This window comes from Pelecanus crispus, chromosome 7 (assembly GCF_030463565.1).
Source record: "Pelecanus crispus isolate bPelCri1 chromosome 7, bPelCri1.pri, whole genome shotgun sequence".
In the NCBI taxonomy this organism is placed as follows: Eukaryota; Metazoa; Chordata; class Aves; order Pelecaniformes; family Pelecanidae; genus Pelecanus; species Pelecanus crispus.
The window spans coordinates 16,630,123-16,652,500 of NC_134649.1; the positions used below are offsets into that span (position 1 = coordinate 16,630,123).

At 39.6% G+C, this 22,378-nt stretch overlaps 1 protein-coding gene across 2 annotated transcripts in view; it reads right to left on the reverse strand.

Moving 5' to 3' along the window:
* ALDH1A2 (aldehyde dehydrogenase 1 family member A2) overlaps window positions 1-22,378 on the reverse strand; it is a 54,936-nt gene that overhangs the window by 30,847 nt on the left and 1,711 nt on the right. The window lies entirely within an intron of this gene.

Sequence of the window (22,378 nt, forward strand, 5' to 3'; positions counted from 1 at the left end):
TGGTTCAAAAACTGTAACAAATAAACTAAAAGAAGGAAATACCTGTATCAGAGAAAAAGCCTTGAAACTGCTGGAGACAAGACAAGGATTTGGAGTAATCACTCAATTCAGTAAGTAAACATTTGGTCACTGATACAACCCGGTCAAGGCTGAATAATCTCAAACATCACAGTTCTTCAATACACAGTCAGTTGATTATGGCTACAGTGATGGCTTACAGCACAGAATTAACTTGCTTATCTGTTTGGAACAATGGAAATGGTTAAATTCTCTCAGTGTTGTCATCGTTTTAATTGTCATAGGCAAACCAAATTTGAATTTTAATGGTGCTGACAACAGCTGTCTTGAGAGAGGTAGTGACAAATGAGTTTATTTAAAGTAGCTTTGTACTGGTAGCTGCATAAATGCTAGTTATTTTCTACTGAATGACTTTCAAGAACAGGATGCAATGATTTATCAGCAAATATGAAATAAGTCACTCCAGGAAAATGACCGAGTGAAAGGTTTTCCAGGTATTCAGACTCTTCCTGTCCTTGAAATCTTTCTAAGAATGAAAGCGTTCAAAAAGTCCAGGCACCATATAGGTTCCTGGGAGTTCAGGTATCAATGTTCTTTCATTGTATTCCATGAAATACAACTTTAAATGTGTAAGGGGAGGTTCTGGCCTCACTGAAATAAATGGGAATTTTACCACTGACTTCATTGGAGGCATTGGAGTTCATCCCTAGATAGAAGGAATGTTCGCCACCCTTTTTTGCATAAGGGGTTATATTTATAGAGACCAGGACCTTTCTCTGGTTAAAGCAAAGCAAAGCCCCATACCCCATACAGATCCTACGACTGTGGATGAGTAGAAAGCCAAGGGACCCTTTGAAAGATTCAGGAGTCTCAGTTCCAATCAGAGATAGTCAGGTGGTAGAAATTGTCCTATCTTTTCAGATCATGGCTATGGAACAAGAAAGAATGATACATTAAGTATCAGTCCAGTTTCCTCACAGAACCACCACAGACGCTGGGACAAAAACTTGTCCCTCTGATTAGGCAGACTAAACATCACAAACGACTTGTCCGGAGTAGTACTTTGCCACCTCTTTAATCTTGCACTTTCTGCTGTCTTACTACCATGCAATAAAGAAGCTGTTACCTTTGTACTGGTATGTGGCTCAGGTCAGCCAGATGAGCTCAGGGAGATGATGGAAGACAGTTCGTATGTAAGGACTTTGCTTAAATGGTGTCAGGTTGTTGGTTCCTGTTTTGTTTGTTTTCTTTATAGCAAAGTTTGATGTGGCAAAACCAGGACAAAAAAATTATATGTTTTTCATGTGGAAATGAATGGAATGTAAAACCGGTCCTTTCTAGTCAAAGAATACTGTTATATGATTATAGATCAGTTGCTGACTTTTTTAGACTTGGAATAGTACAATGAGGATAGCCGCACCAGCCTGCCAACTAAATAGTTTAAAACTTGTCTGACGGGAAAAAAAAGCATCAGCATCAAAATACCGGGTGTTTAAGGAAAGAGGATCACCAAAGCTTTAACATATCTGTAAGGAAGGAAGGAATCAAGTAGAGAGCTAGTTACAAATTGATGAGAAGAAACTGAGCTGGGGAAAAAACCAACACTATTCTAGCCAAAAAAGCAGCCAAGAGAAAATACAGTCAGAAAGCTCAAGATGAACAGTTGCAACACCAAGGGGTATACAGTGTCCATAAAAGAACATGGTGAGGACAGTGGTGTGCCTGTGCATTTTAAAGAAAGTAAAGAAATTGCACACTCATATTTGCACATGAAGGCAAAGATGCCTCTCTAGAGTTTTCTGTTACCTGATATGAGCTTGCTCAACCTATTCTCCAAGCCAAATGGAAGCCATATAGCTGTGTTCTTCTCAGCAGGGCTTATTAGCTCAGGCTCAGTGCCACACTAACTGCAGTGACAGAGCTTCTGGTTCAGAGCTGACTCCTGTCCGGCTGACTCAGGATATGGGCAGAAGGAACCTGTGCCTGCCTGGAAAAGAGCCTGGCAATATAACAACTGTGCCTAGAAACCAACACTTACATGTGCTTTTGCTTCTATGGATGTGTTTCTGTTGTGTTTCCTCATCTTCCCTGTGCCTCTAGCCTCAGCCACTTTGCTGTGTGCCCTTCCACCCATTTCAGAGTCCATCTTTCTTTACTTCCCCCCTCTTTTTGTTTTGGTTTTCAGAGGTAGCTGAATGCAGGCCCTACTGCACCATTACCCGTCTATCACTTTCTTTGCACACTGTGTTTATCTTGAACCTGTTCATGGCCATGGACTGTATGGCTCCTCAGACTGTGGGTGGCGTCTTCCTGCTCAGTGATTACACTGCTTTGCAAACCAAAGTATTGGCCCCATTAGGACATTTTGGAGCTAACCCTGCCAAAATAAGATAATGAAAGAATCGCCAGTATGATCTCTAGTGACTAACACCATAAGCCAAAATCCTCCAGTGTATCATTGTCACTTTTTTAGACTGTAAGTGAAACAAAGAAACTCTGAGATCTGAGACCTGTGTGGAAGAAGGATTTTACTGTCGTCCTTTCCATTGAGCTCTGTGGAGTTAACTCCATGCCCAGAGTGTGTGGGGGTGTGCTGAGGAGGGAGGGGAAGGGAGAAAAGCTTGCAGCTTCAGGAACAGATGGCCAAAGGAGATGTAAGGATGTTTGTTTAAGGTTACAGTATGTACATAAACACGTAGGTTCCTTGTATGATCTGTCTTGAAAGAATAAAACAATTAGGTTGAGTACAAGAACCTGAGAAGTGGAGGCAACCGCAGTTCAGTACTATTCCCTTACAGGAGAGGTCTGTTCTTTTTTAAAAAGATTAAAAAATGTTAACTACATTCTGCTGGGATGAACACCTATCATCAGGTTTGCTAGTACATATGACATATATTTGTCCTTAGAATACATTTCACCATAGCAATAAGAAATAGTGCCTTGGAATTACAAAAGAGCATTGCAATTCAAGTTGACTGGAGTGATAAGGTGTATTATTTTATTGAATTTATCCCACAGATTTAGAAAAAGAACAGTAATAGCAAATATTTCAGATAGGACGTGGGAAGGATCTATTTGGCGTAAAGTTATAGTTGAAGGCAAGAGAAATTGCTACTGTTAATGGTTAGTGTTAGTTTCTTCCTGTTCCACTTTCTATAAACAAGGTATTGCCTATACAAGCTCATTACTGTAAACTGAGCACATTTAAATTGGCAGTAAAATCAGAGTATTTACTCTAGTGCACAAATAAAGTACCTAGCCCCATGTTTTGGAACAGTTTCAAGTCTTGAAATGCAGCAGCTGGCGGCTTTACAAGCAAAACCTTACACTTAAATAATTCACTTTTGAAAGTTTTAGGTGTTCTGTGTCAGGTAGTACCATTCAGCAGATATTCCTACCACCAAGACGCAGATTCTTTTGCAATAAATTTGCATTCACAGGGGCTTTTATAACTCTTCCAGCACTACTGACTCCAATGGCTGTTGATTAAACGTATATATCCTGTACATTTAATCTGACTTTCATTATGGCCACTTCGTAAAAATGCCATGAAATGGGCAAGCGATGACACATTGCAAGAACAAGGAATCCCTGCAAAGCCTCAAACTGGGTTTTTTTCTGCCTTATTTATAGTGACCATGGTAAAGGCTAACTCTAAATCAGGGAGAATATTTGACAGCAAATGTTCCTATCTATGGATTATATATAACCCATCCTAAACACCAGATGAAAAAGGGGTAACCCTAGAAAAAAGAAGGGCTTGCTTCCATGTAAATCATGCTACAAATTGGACAACACCCAGTGAGTTCATTGTTCAGCCTCAATTGTGAAGGCTATTCACATTTACTATTCCCCTGGAATCAATGTTAATTAAGGCTGACTGGGGCTATAAATCAGCCTTTGGTTTTTACAACTTAATTCAGCATTAAGCATATATATGTAAATAAAAGGTAACTGATTAACCACTTGAGTCTTCCAGGAGTTACTGAGGTAATTTGTTTTTGTTTGAGTCCTAGTGTTACCTTTTGTGATTTGCAGTAAGGAAAAGAAAAAGTATATAGTATGTCATGTATTTGCTATGCAGTATTGTGAGTAGTTAAATAATCTGGCCTGTTGGGTGCTAGCGAGAAAACTGTGCCAAAATGGAACGAGAAGAAGGGAACACTTGAAAAATTTTGGAATACATGAACATTGAGTTTGCCACCTACCCGCAGTAGAGCCAGTAACTGCAGCAATGTCAGAGCAGGAAGAGAAAAGGCAAACCTTCTTGTTTTACTTAGGTGTCCCTGTCAGTACAGTGATTTGGCCAAGAACAAACCCAACTGGCAAAACAGACAATGCCTCTTGTAAGTGAGGAATCTGGCTGTAGTTGGTATACAATGGTCTAAGGAGGAAACTAAATACTATCCGTTCACCAGCAACGCTGCCTAAGGCAACACGCAGAGCAGGGCAGCAGCTGAGGTAGCGGGTGGGTGAGGTGTGTATGTGTGTGGGATGGGGAAGTTTCAAACAGGCCTCACAGTGTAACAGGTGTGGTTGGAAGCTCCTGGTTGCCGCTGTGAACGTGCCCTTGGAGCGTCTTTATTCTCATGAGATCTCACCATAAAGGCTGCTTGATAATTTCTGTTCCTTTCCAAATGAAAGATGGAGAGAGCATGGCATTTTCCTAAAAGAACAGGCACATCCCTCCTGGTACTGACAATAGCCCCTTCCTCGCACACACGTGTTCTCATAGACCTTTTGACAGAACTTTGCAAGATGATGGTCCCACCACATATTTGCTAGGTTCAAATTCTGCCCGTAGTTAATTACATACAGCCACTGTTGACAGAGCTCCATAGGACTAATCAATGAAGTAATCTGACCCATCCTACAGGGCACGTGACTGTTCAGACCCTTTGAGATACCGTATCATACAAAAAAGTATACAAAGGAAAAGTAAAATTCAAAGTTATCATGTAAAAATTCAAGTTACTTTGAGACTCTGCTGACATGTAGTTGGAAGGAAATTATATATTGCATTTTGCGTAAGACCTGCATTTCAAAAGCATTATGCACTGAGTTCAATAGCATTTTTGGATGCTCATCAGTGTTGAAATCAAGCCAAGAGTAAATGTTTTTAGCATAAAGCGAAACAAATTAAGCTTTGCAAATAAACAACTACAATATCTTGTTTAAGTAGCCATCTGTCCCAGTTGGCTTACTAATAATTAGCAACTTAATGCTCATTTCAACCCATGCAGGTAATTGCAGTGGTAAGTATTCAAAGAGAAACGGATGTGTACAAAACCAGGCTGAACAATCTAATCTGCAATGCAGTAGTAGCAAAATTTAGAGCAGGAAGAAAATGGATAGGATTTTGTGTTTTCATCACTATTTGCCACTGAAGAAGTACAAAACAACTGTCTTTGTGTCTGTGTGTATAAATATAATTAATTAAAATGCAGCACAGAACTCATACCTCCTTTGCAGCTCTTAGCTGAATTAGATTTGGTTTCGTGGCACTACGGATTCCCTCTGATGTTCACGCAGGGGCTAGCCCTGGATTTGGAAAATGGACCTGATTTTTAAATTCACTGGGGATTCCTGCATGCTCACTGCCTCTCTTTTTTGTATTGTCTTCCCTAAAAACATATAGAAAAAAAGCAATTTGGGCTCCTTTAATTCATAAGAGTAATCAACACAGGTGGCAACAATGTAACTTTTCATTTCCTTTCTTGAAAATGTTCTCAAATGATGTGCGAGTGAAATGACATTCTTAATTTGATATTGCTTAGTGATGATGTCATCAGACATTTTGTTCAGGCTCCCCAGCTGTACAAGTAAGAACTTCAGCCAGTGGACAGACAGTGGCCTAGCATTGAGCTCTTTGGAGGTGGAATTATTTTCCCATGGATTTAATAAACAATGTTTTTGTGCTGTTGCAGCTCCAGAAATGTTTTTTGGTACAGGAAGAGGATTTTAACATCCAAGTAATAATGGCTTCCCACAGGAGATATGGTTCTGGATGAATGGAGGAAGGAATGGGAATTTCCTAACTCAATTGATTTAGTAGCTGGTTATAGTTTCATTCCATCAAAGATCTTTTTTTCATATGTGACTTTCTCCTTAGAGAGCCTTTGACGTTAAATCTGCAAGGATGGGGGAGGGGGCATCAGATGCCAAACTACTTTATAAAAGATTCACAGCTGTTCGGCCCTCAGCATCTTCTCATAGCTGGAGGCATTAAGAAATACATAATGGCACTTTTCTGGGGGGAGCGGGGGGGGACGGACACAACATACAACAATTTTAGAGGCATGCAAAAAATCCAGCAGCAGCATTTCCCTTGGTAAATACTGCATAACATCACAGATACCGGGCACCTGCGCCTCAGTCTGGTCAGGAAATTTCATATCCTTTCCCATCTCGGCAACTTCATTTCCTCTCCTTTGGAAACATTTCAAGAGCCCTAACGATTAGTACAATTGTAAGGCAATGAAGTAGAAGGGATTGCCAATCAGAGGTGCAGCTTGTTTATTTTCTCAAGCTTTGTTTTCCTTCACTTTTATGGCTGTCTTGATACAACAAATCTCTCACATTCTAGCCAGAGCGTGTTGCGGGGCACTCCTGGGAGTGACTGGAAACCAACAGCTGGCTACAGAATCAGCAAAAACCCGCTTTATAAGTAGGCACTAGGAAAGCAAAAGCCAACCCCAGCAGACTGCTTGCTGACTGGCCAGCGATTGATCAGCAATACCATTTTATTTTATTTTTAAGAAAGGGATTGTTCAGGTGAACCGCAAGAGTCGCTGCTCCTTACTGGCAGTTCACAGATCATGAGTAATGGTCCACAGACTTGGAGGCCAACCTCCCCAAACATTCTCAGTGCAGAATCCTGCTTCTCAAGGCAATCCGCAAACGAGCCTTTCATTGGGCAGTGCCAATGACTGCATCGCTTTCAAACGATACAGCTCCATAAATCAAGGCAGGCTGGCTGGCTTGAGCATACAAACAGAAACGGTTATCATGTTGTTCATTATAGTTACCACAGAGCAATATTAGTCCTGCAGAAGTTACCCAGATTTTGGTTCTTGTAATGAGGTGCCTTTCAACTGTGGAAGAACAGTAATTGTTTTAAGAAGAGTAACAGTGAACTGTACATGAGTAATACTGAACTTTGCACTAAATTTAATTCTGGCAAACAAGCTCCTGTGGACATAGCTGGTTTTCAGCCACTAGAGGTCCAATCCCACCCACAGTAAAATAAAAGGAAAAATCCAACTGGTTTCAGTGGGAACTGAATCCGGCCCCAGCTGATGAAAAGGAAGCAATGGCAACAACCTCCAGAGGAATGTTTGTACTGGGAGACAAAGCTGTTCACTGGAAACGTGACACCTGCTCTAGAGCCTGTAAGGTCTGCAAGGACCAAACAAAACCAGAACATGTTGATTTTTATTTTTCTTCTTTGGCTGCTGGGTTGTCCTGGCTCCTTCCCTCTGCTTACCTCACACCACCACCACCTGCCCGCCGCCCCCCCCCCCCCCCCCCAAAAAAAAAATTGAAAATGAAGAAGAGCTCTTTTCTAAAGCTGTGTGTGTTTTGGGGTGTTCTATTTTTCTAAAAACCCATTTGGACCTCACAGCCAGAAGGATAATGTCATGGCTTTTAGACATGGTCTACGATAAATGGGGGTTTCCTTCATAAACCGAAGCTTGAAATTTCACTCAAGAAATCTAGAGTCCAAACTTAAGAGTGTACTGAGAGGGTTGGAGAATTTTAAACATTTACAAACACGCTGCAGCAGGAGGATAAAAAAGTGGAATTGTAAAGAAAATGTGCAAGAAGTGAACGAGGCTTCTCTGGTTTCACTGTCAGCACAGCAGTACGTCAAAATCTAGTAGAATTATGTTTACGCACCCCGAGTCCTGTGCCAAGGTTACATGTCTGGATGAGAAAACGAGAGCGTTCAGCTTCTCTGGATGTAACTTCCAAGTAGCAAGGCCTAAGTCAAGCCTACTGAAATCAAAAACAGACCCTGACAACAGTGGACTTTGGACCAGAAGCCAGGTATTTAAAATAGGTGAATATATCAAGGTCCCGGGGACATTTCGCCATGTGTAAATGAAGTCAGACTTCAGCGTGGCAGACATAAGCTGGAGGAGGATTCATATGACCTGGCACCTAATGGTGCATCTAATGCAGAAGCTCAGTCTCCTTCCAGGCGCCGTGGGGTGGGAGGAGATGGAGAAGCGCTCCCTCAGGGCAGTACCTTAAAGGTGGATACGGTGAGTCCCCCGCTGAGCCAGCTCACAGCTAGTATAGGTTTGGGGAACAGTACACTAGGAAATGGGTGTGACTTGGAGGAGAAACTGGGGGAGTTCAGGGTCTCTGAGCAGCAAATGGAATCGGAGAAAGGGCTTGAAGCCTCCTGTCAGTCTGCTGTGAAAGTGGAATGTAACATGATTTTTTCTCCCCTATGTCCCAAATCCCTCACACCAAATGTTTGACCTGCCTGTCTTCCTGTCTTAATTAGTCTTCTGTCTTTCTGGAAGCTGGGTCTGTTCTTTTGCAAATGGCAGCACATCAGACAGGGGAAACCTGTCATGTTTATTTTCTAAGCTGTAGGGGGCACCCATTTGAAAAAACTCCCAGCTTATCTAAACGTTTTTGTTTGTATGATTTTGAATTAGGAAGTGTGAGTAATTAGTTAAGAAGATTAAATAAGTCTTAACAACATGCAGTAGCATGCTTACTTTCCTCCTCCCCCCCAAGTATTTCCTGCATAAAACCCAGGCTTGCCAAGCTGTGATGATACCCTTTTCTATTTTAGTTTCTCACTGTGCCACATGCTGATATAGCATCCGTTATTTCAATTCAGTCTCATTAAAGGGATTATTTTGCGCCTGGTTGTTCAAGAAAATTAATCTAAAGAGAAGAAACTTCAGATTGTATTGTCTGTTGAACTATACCCACCACAAACATTTCACTCCTTTTGGCTGCCTTATTAAACCTGTGGGAAGAAACTTTACTTACAGCACATAAAGGCTTCTTCAAAGTAATTTCTACTTTTTTTCAGTTAATGAAGAATTTACCTGCTGTTAGTAGCACAATACAGGAGCAATAACACTTTCCCATAGCTCAGGTAATATTTCATGTATTCCTAAGAAACTAAGCTCCTAAGCTTTACTTATCGTTTCACTTGTGGAGCTCTCTTTAATTGCTGGAGAAGAACATTTACTGTCTTGCTTAGCACTGCATCAGAAAACATTGTTTCTGAAGCCAGGATGACTGAAAAATTAAGTATGCTCTACATTTCTACTAATAAAAAAGAAAAGCCATCACTGACTTATTTGGGTAAGGATGGTGCTGTTTTTTATGGAGTATGATCCTTGATGTCACTGACTGCAACTTGGAATAATGAAAGATTTCTAAAAATCCATTAAATCAGGAGTGGAGAGGAGGGAGTATTTGTTTACAGAATCAATTATTTGGCTGTCACTGGGCATTAATGAAGTTGTGGCTATTAAGAACTTGATCCTGGAAACCCTTCCACAAGCACTCATTTGAAGTGGTGGGCATGAGGAGGGGTTTGTACAAACAAGGCTAGTATTAGTCTGTATAGTTTTCCTGTGTTCTGCATTGTTTGTGCATGGCAAGTCTTGTGTGCTCATTATGTGTGACATAAAACAGCGTGGGCTATTTATTTGTACATGGGAAACATGTTCTGCCATTTAAAAGAATCTAGCAGATCATCACTTGTAGGTAACTGCCATTTTAAACGTTCATCACCAAAGAACAAGTTCTTACTTAGAAATTAGCTATGCTGCATAAATAAATACTCCTGCTAGGATTTCAGACACTATAGGCAACACAGAAAAATACAATGGACAAATTTATTTTGACTTAAAAGCTCTGTCTGAGAAAATTACCTTATAACTACACATGAGAAATTGCTGGAATGTCAACTTCATTTGCAGTGGCCCCTTATGGCCTGATCACCCCTCCCTGGCACGATAAATCACTGGCAAGATCCTTACCTTAACACGTTTGATCTGAGCTCAGCAAGACTTGGTTTTGATGTGAAGAACTCCAGATCTGTTAGGTCAGAGACAAATAGCAGAGCCACTGACCTGCAAAGTGCTAACCCTATATTAGACCCGAGTGAGCAGCCATAAGCTCCTGGAAAGTTTGCCTTCACTTCTACTTTGCATCCTGAATATTTTCAAATATTACTGTTAGCATGTTTTGCTAAATGGTGCCAGTGACATTTCCTTTCATGTCATTCTGCACGTACAGAATCCACAAAAAGTCAAACAAACAAATAAGCATGCAGTATGAGAAGCATTATCTTGGATAAACTGTTAGAATTATCTGCACTTTAGGGTGACATAAAATAATAGTATTTATCAGTTTCTTTCATTTACATAAATGGCTTGCACTGGCCCTTTTCTACCTAGACCGTGCTTACTAACATCATAATGCTATTCACCAGTACGCTCACTAAAGTGACCGAAAGTGCCGGTATGTACATGTCTGTACTTACAGAAATTCAAACTACTACTAAAAAAAAAAAATCCAGCTTGTGACATTTGCATTCAAAGTCTGAACTTTGACAAAGACCAGTTTTGTGGCCACTCAGTTTTGTGGGCTTGGCTTGAAACTATTCTTTATTGTCCTGGTTAAACAGTCACTTATCTCTACGATAGTAAGCAGGAGTGTTAGTCTACCAGAAAATTGGATGTTCTTAATGGGCTTTGGGAGAGAATAGCTTTGTATCATCAGCATTAAGTTAAATCACATTAGGTACCCACTTACAACATAGGCATTACCACTTATGACATCTTTGGTGAAAGCCTTTAAAACAAATTGTTGTGTTTGTTGGAAGAAGCTGTGAGATAACAATTCCCAGAAGTCTGATTTATAAACCCTTTTTGCTGTTCAAGAAGAGGCAAAGGAACCCAGCACCTCTCATTCAATGCTGCAATGAAATCTCTCAGGCTGGAAATTCTTTTCAATAAAAAGCCCTGGGAAATACTAATTTATTTACTTTAGAATATTTTTCTAGAGAGAAGAAACCTTCAGCTAGATTCCCTTTCCTCAGAGTTCAGTTCTGATTTCTCCTACAGTTCTTCCTGTTGATAAGCCATTGACTTTACATATACAAAACTGGAACAGGTTATTCTACTTTTTATTATTCATAAGGCTGATTGGGGAGAACTGGGCTTAAGCTGTCAAAGTACCCTGCTGTGCTTGGATACCTGACAAATTTACACCCCAAAGTACACTGTGGTGCTAAGACTAAAATTGGATGTGAAGCGTTCTTGCAAGAGCTGATTACAGTCCCAAGCAAATAAAACACTTCAGGGCATAGCAAAATAATGCCAATATTTAATAGAGTTTAACATTTTTATATGTGACTGGCAAGCTATTCTGTACAGAGATGTAGGCCCGCGTGAAAAATGAGCCCTTCCATTTACCTTTAAATAGAAGCAGACTAATAACTTTGAGTGTGTAAATTAAAAACATGACCCTCACCTTTTGCCAAACATGCAGCATTAAAAAAATGGACTGAGGCAAAACCAAAACCTAACTATACAGAGATTTCCTTAAATGAGCAAAGTAGGTTGTAAGTCTTGTCAATAAAAAGCCTTCCTTAAAAACAAATGTTCACATATGCAGTCCTGAGAATTTTTTTTTCCCCATTTCCTTTAAAATTCATGTTTCTCTTCCCCTTTCTAACCAAATTCCCCTTTTCTCTGCTGGAACCCCTTGTCACAATACCAGAATGTGGGCAAACCTCATTAGTCTCCCTGCTGTTTACAAGACAGGATTTATGCTCAGTGTAGTGAACACAATGACACATGATCACTAAATGGCTAAAACCACCATCAGGACTTTAATCTGAGAAATTTTTCACCCAGACATTGCAAATACTATTGGCATGTAAAGGTATGAAAAACAGTATTAATTACAGCGAACATATGTCACCCAATGCCCTGCTTTCTGCAAGGAGTATACCAATAACTAGCCGTTTGTGAAGGTTAATTTCATGCAACCTTTGGCAGTTATCTGGTATAAGGTATGTCGCCAATTCAATCCATTAAGTAATAACTAAATTCTCATGGGATTTAGCTGAAGTCAAATGTTGTTATTCCAGGTTCACTGCTTTTAGTCTCCCTGAAGACCATTTAGGCAAACAGCTGGAAGAGCTGACTACAAAGGTTCCCAGTCACAGGGAACCACTCTAGGAAAGCAGGTAAAGGCTTCTAACCAGGAAATAAGTTATCAGTGATTTGCCCTATTGCTCCCTCAAGGAGAGAAATGAACTGAGACAGCAAGAGCATGAACACATTTGTGTTTCAGCTATAATCCAAACATTAAAAGCAATTGTCTTGGCTGATGGGAGGAAGAGCTGTGCTGCACTAGTTGCTGGGCATGTTGTGCACTGGGCTCCTGGTTGTCATCTAAATAGCAGGGCCTTCCTTCTCTCTCCATGTTGGAGAGCCTTACTAAAACAAAACCTTTGAAAAGTAAATAGAAACAGTACCGGAGACAACCACCTGGACTCCCAGTACTGTCACTGCATTGCACCAATGGAAATACTCCTCCTCATAACAGAGGAGTAGAGAGGGGAGCAACATCACAAGCTCCAGCTTCATTTGAACTCATTATGCAGATATTCTTTCCAGCGAGGAGGGCACTGCCTCCCAGACAACGTGCAAGGGAATAACAACAGAGACAACTCCTGATAAAGTGACACAGAAAGAGAGCAAAGAGCACAAAGAAAGGGGTCTTTTCATCTATACTGTGTACACATGTATAGGTGAGTGCACAGAAAAGTGTGCAATTACTACCATATAGAATTGTAGACATGCATCCACATGTAAACACTGGTGCTGAAGTTCATCTGTATTTCCATTTCCCAGAATAGTACGTACAGAGAAAGAGGTTTTATCTTCTAGTAGTCTGGCTGGTTTAGCAAGAGACCCTGCCTCTGACACTGACCTACTGTCTGAGTTAGTCATGGTTACACTCCCACAAATTTAAACTCCCCCATCTGTGAAGGAGCCTTGTCACCAGTTTTACAGTGAGACTGAATCTATTAATGCTTTCTAAAAGGTTTGATGGAAGGAACAGAATATTAACACTTGCAGTTGAGTGATGCTAGCTAAAAATGTCTTTAGTAACGTAAAATGGCTTTTAAAATCTCTATCAAAGGGCTGGACCACCAAGACTAGGTCATCATCAGCACAGCTAACCCATCTAGTGTTAGTCTCATATCACAGTTTCAGATGGACAAGTGAAAAAGCAGAGCTTGATTCTCACCTCTTGGGAAAACAGCATCCCATAGACATCACAAAAGACAGAAGAGGCTGTTAAGTAGCTGTGGTAAAGAAAGTGTGATAAGGACACAAAGAGGAAGACCAACAAAAAACCATCAAGCACTGATGGAAAAAGGGGTGAAGGCTTAGCCAGGTGTCCTGAAAAACACGTGTGCATGTTTCTTAAGGTCCGTGCAGGCCACTCCAGTACAGGACTGCTGCAACCATATACGACAACTGAAGAAATCGGAGAGAATAAAATAAACCCCTTGATTTGAAAAGGCAGGTGGTAATTTCTTGGTAGTTTCAAACTACTTAAGAATAAACTTAAACTATTTCTGTTACAGCTGAAAAAACCCACATAAGCAAATGTAAAATGCGTATGTTATGGTATACTGGTAAGTTTTGAAAATACCCAGTGGAATCAGGACAGTGCTTTTATGCCTGGATGCAAATAACATTTAAAATAAACTCTAAATATGCTTCAAACAACAAAATTAAGTGGTTCTTTAAAAAAAAAAATCTATGTATCCAACTAGCAGTTAAATAAATGCCTTCTCAAATCAAATTGACAGTGCAAAGAAGTATTAAAGCCAGTTTAAATCTAATTTCTATTTTAAGGACTTTCTACACTAGCAGAGTGGTAAATGAGAGTGAGGTGCAATGTCATGGGAAGTGCTTTAGTGGTTGAGCTGGAAAGACTTTACAGGGTTTTTCAACTAACGAGATCGCAATTTTCATCTAGGTCATCGTACAGTTAGGAAACAAAAGTGCAAATGCCTATAAACCAGCATAAGAAACCTACGTGTGAAAAAGGGTGATCTGGACTGTATCATGGAGAGGAAAAAGACTAGCATTTTTTGAGCATAAGGGGATGAGAATTATCAGAGGCATACCACAATTTCTAGGTATAAGCTACGTAGGGAGGACAAATCAGGCTGCAGAGAGGGGGGAGTAGCTCTGTGTGCAAGGAATTGCATGGATATTTCTTGGAGGAGAAACATAATGCATAATGTAGACCCATGGATATAGAGGCAGTGTAGATCATGAAGGATAATAGCAGGAGTGAAGTACTGACTTCTGGATAAGAGCAACTGAAGTGACATTGAAGTGGCACTGAAGTGGAAAAAGAATATGAAGGCAGTAAGACTGGTGCAAAACTAACTGCATATTAGTTCAGCGAGAGCTGCATTCAGATAGTGTCTAGAGAACATACAGTTTTCTGTATCCTAATCTAAACAACATTTGACATAGTCCTGTCAAAGACTAAAAATTGTGTCTGAACCCCTGAGAAATGGTTACCACATAAATAATTTCAGCTTCATTGCAGGAGAGAAACACATGAAGAAGCCCTACTCTCTGGGATACTAAACTTCAAGAAGCGATTTTTTTTAAAAGAGGAAGTAACTTAGAAACTCCCTGCTTGAAGCTAGGAAATTAAAATCCATAGAATCAGCATGGAGGCTTAAGAATGTGAAAGAGTCAAAGAAGATTTGCATTCCCAAGGCTAAAAACGGGAAGCACAAGCAAGAAAATAAATGGGGTGGCTAAGCAGGAAGATACAAGAGGAAATGTAGGCCAAAAAAAAGAAACAAAGTGCTAACCTAACTTTAAGACGTTGCAAAACACAAAATGAAAGTTAAAAATTGCTACTAAATATTCTGAAGACAAACACCAAAAAGGTAACACAAATAAAAGAGCCAAGAGAAGCCTCAGTTTAATAAATAAGCAAATATAGGCTGTGGGAGAGTCAGTGGACTCCAAAAACAAGCTGGCTATGAAAGGTATAAAAGGGAGACTGAAGATATTTCCAGAAGTGGCTGCTCATTTGGGGGGATCCTAAATCGGCTATACTGAAGTAGATGATATTTCTGGCCAAAATTTAATATGTGTTGAAGGGCCAAGGGAAGACAAGCGGAGCCAGTAGTTTGAACACTAGAAGATGACAGGTAAAATACTTGTTCTGGGGACTCATCTTTACTAAAACTCTAACACCAGCAATACACCAAAGATCATTTAGAGGCCATGTCCAAGACAGGGGTGCTTCAGCCCCAAGTGTGCTGCGAAGAGCTGAAATAAAGTTCCTGAAAGAAATCCCAAATGCTAATGCATCTCAGTTCTTCCAGTTTTCAAAAGCTGAGGCATCAGGAATTGCACAAAAGCCACCACGGTATACCCCTACACCCAGGGCGGTGGTGGGAGTGATGATGATGATGATGTATTAAGTGGTGGTTGTCCCACTGAAGCATGAGAACACAATGCCACAGCTCAGACCTGGAAGGACCTTCCAATTGGAGAGATCATATTTCAGGTGAAATGTAGACCTGAGTTTCTGACCAGCTCTAGTCACTTGAGGCCAAATTTAAGGCATGCTGACCTATTCACAACAGGATAAGATCAGCTTTTATATGACAGTCGAATAATACCTGTATTTACCTGAAATAGTAAATAGCTCTGCTTTGGAAATAAACCAGTTTCACTTCAGAGTGAAGCCTTTACCTGTGTAAATATGTGTGTGGGCAATTTCTGTAGGGAAAGGCACTTCCTGATAGTTTCTGAGTCAAAACTGAGGGATTTTGTGTAATCATTGCGAGATGACCAGAGCATGGTAAGTGGGCAGTGTCTCGCTGGCATCCTCTTCCCATCCAAGTTCAGCCAAGAGGCTGCAGCCTGTTCTTCTGTGCAACACTTCCTACGTCTTTGTGACTTTCCAAATAGATATTTATAACTCACTTATTTTAAATTGGGGCATACTGGAAATCCACATGGAAATTAGCAAAGTATATCCTTTCTGTAACCACAACACCTGCTGTAGGCCTCTCCACAGCTGTCCCACCGGCATCCCTTTAGATTCTGAGTTCAATTCACAGTCTTCATTACCTACGAATCCCTCACAGATTAAGGTCTATATACTCTAGTGGTCAGTGCGGTCCCTGTGTTTTAACCTCCAGCTGAGGTCAACTGAGATTGAGCTGACCTTAAACATTTTCATTTGGGTCACAGAATTTGATGTGGATGGTTCTCTGAAGTATTTTCCCACTTCAGTCCAACAAAGCTGGAATGTATTATGTTTCAAGTCATAAGGTAAAAATCTAGTTCACTAGGCTCTCTGGGAAAGGAACTGACTTCAAGTGAACAAGAATGAAGTCCTTTTTTTCTTTTGTCAGTTGGAGACTATTTCAGCAATGCTATTGCAGCAACGCTTTGATGTGGCTTCACATATCATATTTTCAGTAATGAAGTGCTCCTATATTTAAAGCTTAGTTACACTGTGTAACTTAAAATTGATGTGTTGCATTCATGTCACAAAGGTAGATTGCTATTAAAAGTAACAGAAAATGATGGTCAGTAGAAATATGTTTTTAGACAAATTCTGAAATATGGAACTTGTGTATTGGAGAAAAAACAATTAGGTGTATGCAGTCTGAACAGGAATTCCTCTGTTCATTTGAGTAAGCGCAAAAGTAAAGAATGATTTGGCCCTGAGATAGCAATCATTTTTTAGACTTCATCTTTCTCCATATAATACTTAGTAGTAAGTCTTCACATAGCTATTTATGAACTCGTTTGTGCTTGAGTAGGGATGCCAGCACTTGTTTGAGGATTCCTCAGTAGAGGACTGCACAGAACTGCAACTTTCTGAAGATTTTTTTTTAAGCCTTTACACATCTGTGCTTATATTTACATAGCTTCCTTATAATGTTGTCTCTGTATAAATGCATTTTTTGTCTCTCATTTCTTTCAGCTGAACTAAAGTTAATGTTTTGGTTACTTGTTTCAGAGAGTGATTTCTACTCTTTAAAAAAAACCGTAAAAAGTTGTGGTTTTTAGAAGTGGAGAGAATTAAACAATTTGCAAAAAATAGTGAAATGTTACAGTTCAGTCTTAGGAAAGATAGCTGCAAAACTGTAAAAGAAGAAATGTGACTTTAGCAGGATCTGACTAAGAATTTATGATATGGACCACTGAACTCATCTTTTGTCATTTATCTCTGTAAACCTGTGAGATTTCTTGGAAGATAGGTAGTCAAATGAGGAGCCGAGATGAATCAGTGGATATAATTTATTTAGACTTTAAAAAGGCTTTTGATGATAAAGTCCTTAGCAAGAGGCTATTAAGGAAAGTTAGTAACCATATGGTGAAAGATAAAGTCCTGCCATGGATTAAAAAGTGGTTAAGAGATAAGATAAAAAGACTGGAAATAAATGGATAATTCTCCCTGGAAAGAGGTTAATAGCAAGGTGCCCCTTCATTACTGGGACTAGCAATCGATACCTTGGTTCACCTGCTTTTGCAGATCATTAATAGTAAGGTATATAGTTTGCAGATAAAAATATTCTGACTAATCAGAGTACTGAAGAAAATATCACTAGGGCTGAAATTAAACGGCATTTGGGCAACTCAAGGGTAGATGAAATTTGCCAAAGGTAGTAAATGCAAAGCAAAGCCTGTTGGAAGGAAGGGTTCAAATTACTTTTAGATGCTGATATGTTCCCAATGACTTGCAGTGTCTATGGACAGCTTATTGAAGACAATTGTTAATGTGCATTTTAAGGAAGGGAAGAGAAATGGATACAGTGGTTCCATTGTGCAGTGCTCCCAGGAACAAAGTGGTTTATGGCAGCAAAGAACTTCAAACTGGCAGAGCCCATTAAGGTGTGTGGGGAACAATTCTGCACAGACAGGGAGATGGACAAGCTGAGCAGAGATCACCAAGAATTTTGGACTGTTGGGCTTTTTTTAATCAGAAAATGCAGATACCTCAAGACAGGAATTTAATACAGAAACATACCAGGATTGATGAACTTCTGTGGGAAATGTTTCTGAAGGACAGAATGGAATGGAGAATTAAAGAGGGATTTTTTTTTATTTTTTTTTTTTTTGGTCAGAATGAAAGTGCATGTTCAAGACACATTATCCAAACTCAATAGTCCAATAGTTAGGGTCAATGCCTAGACAGCCATAGATCCTGGATGAAATCCTTGCCCTGTCCAACACCATGAGTATTCTTGGAGCAAGGACCTGAATCCTACTTTTTCTCTATGAGTGTCCTGCCCACTGGGCTATCCAGTTAATATCTCTCAGGCCTCATAAATACTTACAAGTGAATTATCCAACAGCAGAGAATGTGAGACTCTTTCCAAGGACAGCCAAAGGTAGATAGCATCCAAAATTGGGACCTATCCACTATCAAAAAGTAGGAATCGATATTCAGGTTTCTACTCTGTTTGCTGCGGAGCAGGGGTATGAATTTGGCTGCTCTTCAACTTGGGCAAGTCCTCTGATTATTACCGACCTTCTGGTTTGGGTGTGCAAATAAATATATGCATCTTTGATATTAGAATACTTGAAATCATAAACATTTTTGCAAAGATGAGAAAAACCACTAATTGCATAGCTCTTGTCTTTCAGTGTATCATCCGACCTTATAGACTGGACAGAGAAGAAAATTTCCCTCTAGCCAGCAATATAGTATTGTACAGCCTGATGCATTAAACCAGTTTGCATTTTCCCTAAAGATTCAGTCTTTCCCTAAAAATTCAGCACATTAAGAGGTCACTGCTACAATAGTTACCTACTCAATCATATACAGTAGTTATCTGCAGTAGTTACCTAGTTGTTGCCAGTTTCAGCCTGGTAGTTTCTGTATTTTTAATGCTCTTGAATTAATACAGTTATAGCAGCTGATTTGGAGTAAGCAAAGGCAGGGGACTGGATATGCATAAGACTACAATTGTTTCTTGATCCCTCATGCAAAACCTGGGTAAATTGGGTTTGTGCAGAAGGCCTTAAAGGTTTGGGAGGAAAGAAAGAATCCTATATTCAGGCTGTTAATTGGAAAGAAGTGCATAAATAGTTTGCAATTACTATATGGGTTGATGGATTGTAATACTAACTACAAAGTATGAACACGCTAGAAGAGAATTCAAACTACAGATTTAAACAACAGTAAATCTAAATACAGTATATACTTCATATATGATAACACAGAGGGACATATCTAGTGTCAGCATCAGATGCAGAAGTGTTCCACAAAGGGGAAAAGTAGCTGTTCTATTTGTCTACTCTTCACACTAACATCTCTGATTTTCTGTGCCCCATCTTTCGTAACTGGACAGCGCTCATTGAGCTGACCCAAAAGGCTAGCTGATTTCTTCAAGTATCCGTGACTGAATCTGACTTCAAAAGGCATTAAAGTAGTGAGCTCATTCAGGGAAAGACAGGTGGGAAATAGGATGTATTCATCACTTACCTGAGTTTTGCCAAAGCTTGTCTTCAGTTCAAAAAATGACAAAGTTTCTGCATATTATTGTAAATAAAATAGATTTCCTGCCTCCTATCTTAATGTCAGTCTAGAATTTTATCTGGAAAACACATGCTGGAAATTCTGGTGAAAAGAATTTATAATAGTTTTCTGCAGCATTCATTTCTGGGCAATGCCAAGAAAGCACAATGGGAATGAAAATACAGAAACTTAGTAACAAAACACTTCAAATCCAAATGCTTATCGTATGAGAATGTGAAATGTATTTGTTAGTTCTTGTCTACGCAGAAGCAGTTTGCCTATGCTTAATACAAACTGCTGTATACAGTTTTCTGTTGCAGTGCTGCATTGTTTACCTGCTCTGTGTTTAGAAACTGACCTGATTTTAGCCTATGGTCTAAAAGTAGAGGCAAACCCTTCTACACAGGACAAAAAAAATACGGTTGTCAGCCAATTCACAGGCTATTACTACAGAAACATTTCTCTACCTCTTCACTGCCACAGTGCTGTAACTTCACCCCTTTAGAGCACCTCTTCATAAAAAGCTCTCAAAACCACAATTCATCAACTCTTTCTCAGACTTAAATCAGTTGGCAAGCAAGAAACAAAACTTAAAACATCCAGCTGGATTAGTGTCCCCAGCATGATGCAAACTGAAAACGTTTGTTCGCTCAGTTACATGATGTAGTGACAGAGCTAGGAAAGGACAGAACCCTGTGGTCCTTATTTTATACCAAGCTATCTTTTATAGTCAACGTGACTTACTAAAACCACTATGAAAATACTTTGTAAAGCACATTTGATTATACTATAACAAAGGAAGGATAGCCACATTCTGCAGAAACACCTTTAGCCCCTCAAAGGGAGACAGCAGGAGGAAAACACCGCAAAGGGCTCAATCCATTGGGCTGATTCCACATCTACTGTCAGATACTTGGGAGACGCTCAAGTCTCAGGAGGGAGAATGGAGTTTCGTAAGAGCATGAAAGAGGGAGGCATCAATATAATACTAAGCTGATCACCCTCAGAAGCTATCAGGTTCTCAGAGCCATCAACTCAGGGGTGTGCTTCCTGTACAAAACATGCTAATAAAATGTGTCCTTACTGGACATTGTGCTACGGGTTGTCTCACACATCTGATATTTCTGGGAGAGTTTCTTGCATAAAGTTGGCATTTGTAGAAGTACGACTTGTTGCCAGGGAGAGGGCTGGATGCCCTTCCTACCTACGTGCTCCCTTACGTAGGAGCAAGCACTGCCAACACGCTCCTGACAAAGGGCTGAGGACGGCTTGCTGTGCCACAGGGCTGTAGAATAACCTAATTCTATGCAATGCTGGAAGATCCCCTGTTCTGCAGATGCAATTCCCTCCCCAAACGTTGATGTTAAGAAGTAGAGAATTAAAGAGTCATCACAATGAAAAGAGAGATAATTTTGTGTGTAGCAGTTTTAGTACTTGCCAGCCACACAGAAAAACTTAACCCTGTGTGCTTGAATGCTCATCTTCATGTCTGGTTCACATCCTATTCACCAAATCTTATCATGCACATCTAAAACACTTTTCACAGAGACCAGGCCAAGGTATTAAAAAGCTGGGAAAAATATTTCTAATGGCCGATTTTTTAAAGAAGCAGAGGCTGACTCCCAATATTGAAGTCACAATAGATACTGCTGCACATCTTACATAAAAACATGGCATCATGTAATTTTCATCACTAATTAAATATATTTTTTTCTGAGCAATGAAGAAACTATATTGCCTCTATGTGCTACATCAGATGTACAGATCGGAAGGACTTAACACACAGTTTGCTGCTCACTTCAGTAAACCTACCAGAGGAATATTTCACAAATTTCAATAATTCTGCTAAATAATCAAATACGTGAAAAATTACATGGGTAGTATTTTTTTCATCTATGTTCTTGGAAGGAGCTTTCATAGTAATTCCAAGGGTAATGTAGTGTTTTAAAGATTAATGAATAACAAATTTACTTTTTTCTGGTACATATTACAGATCTTTAACAAATCTAGTTTAGGGATTCCTGTAATTTTAACATGTTCTATCCTAACAAAACTGTCTACTTCCCAATTTTAGAATTCCAGAAATGGAATTTAATTGGCAAAACACATTTTAAAATTACTTCATTTAGTTTAAATGTTCACAGGTACCTCTATTTTTTGTAAAGAATTAACTCCCAAATGGTTAAGATTTTACATTCAGAGACAGCTGTAATAAAGAGTTCAAGAATTCTGTGTCCTGGTTGTGTATTTAAAATTCTCAGCTAACAAGCAGGAGAGAGGCTGCAAGGAATGCTTACAGATGTCTGATTTTACAAGGTTTGGGGCTGTTGTGGTGTGGGGTTTGGGTTTTTTTTTTTTTTTTGCTAAAGTGCTTTAGTCTAATGTTATTTATTGTTTATGGAAGTTGTTTGTCATTTAAGACATGAAGTGACCACTCCCCCGAAAGAAAGAATCAAGTTACACTCCATTATTTCATTTTTGATTGTTTTTCTTTGTAATAGGTGGGAAAGTGGATCCTGGATAAAAGTCCTGCCCAAGACAAGACTCCAAGCTGAAGACTCCAATTATCTATAAATCACTTGTATTTCCTGCAGAGAAACAGAAAAAGGAGGGAAGAGCGAGACAGACAGAAAAACAGAGACAGAGGATATGCCAAGTGAAATATTCGATACCTGTCCTAAACCTAATTTCTCTCAAAAGCAACCAGGAGTTACCTGATATCTCAAAACCAAGCTCAGAAGAAACATGTTGCCATTGGTTTTAGCTTAAT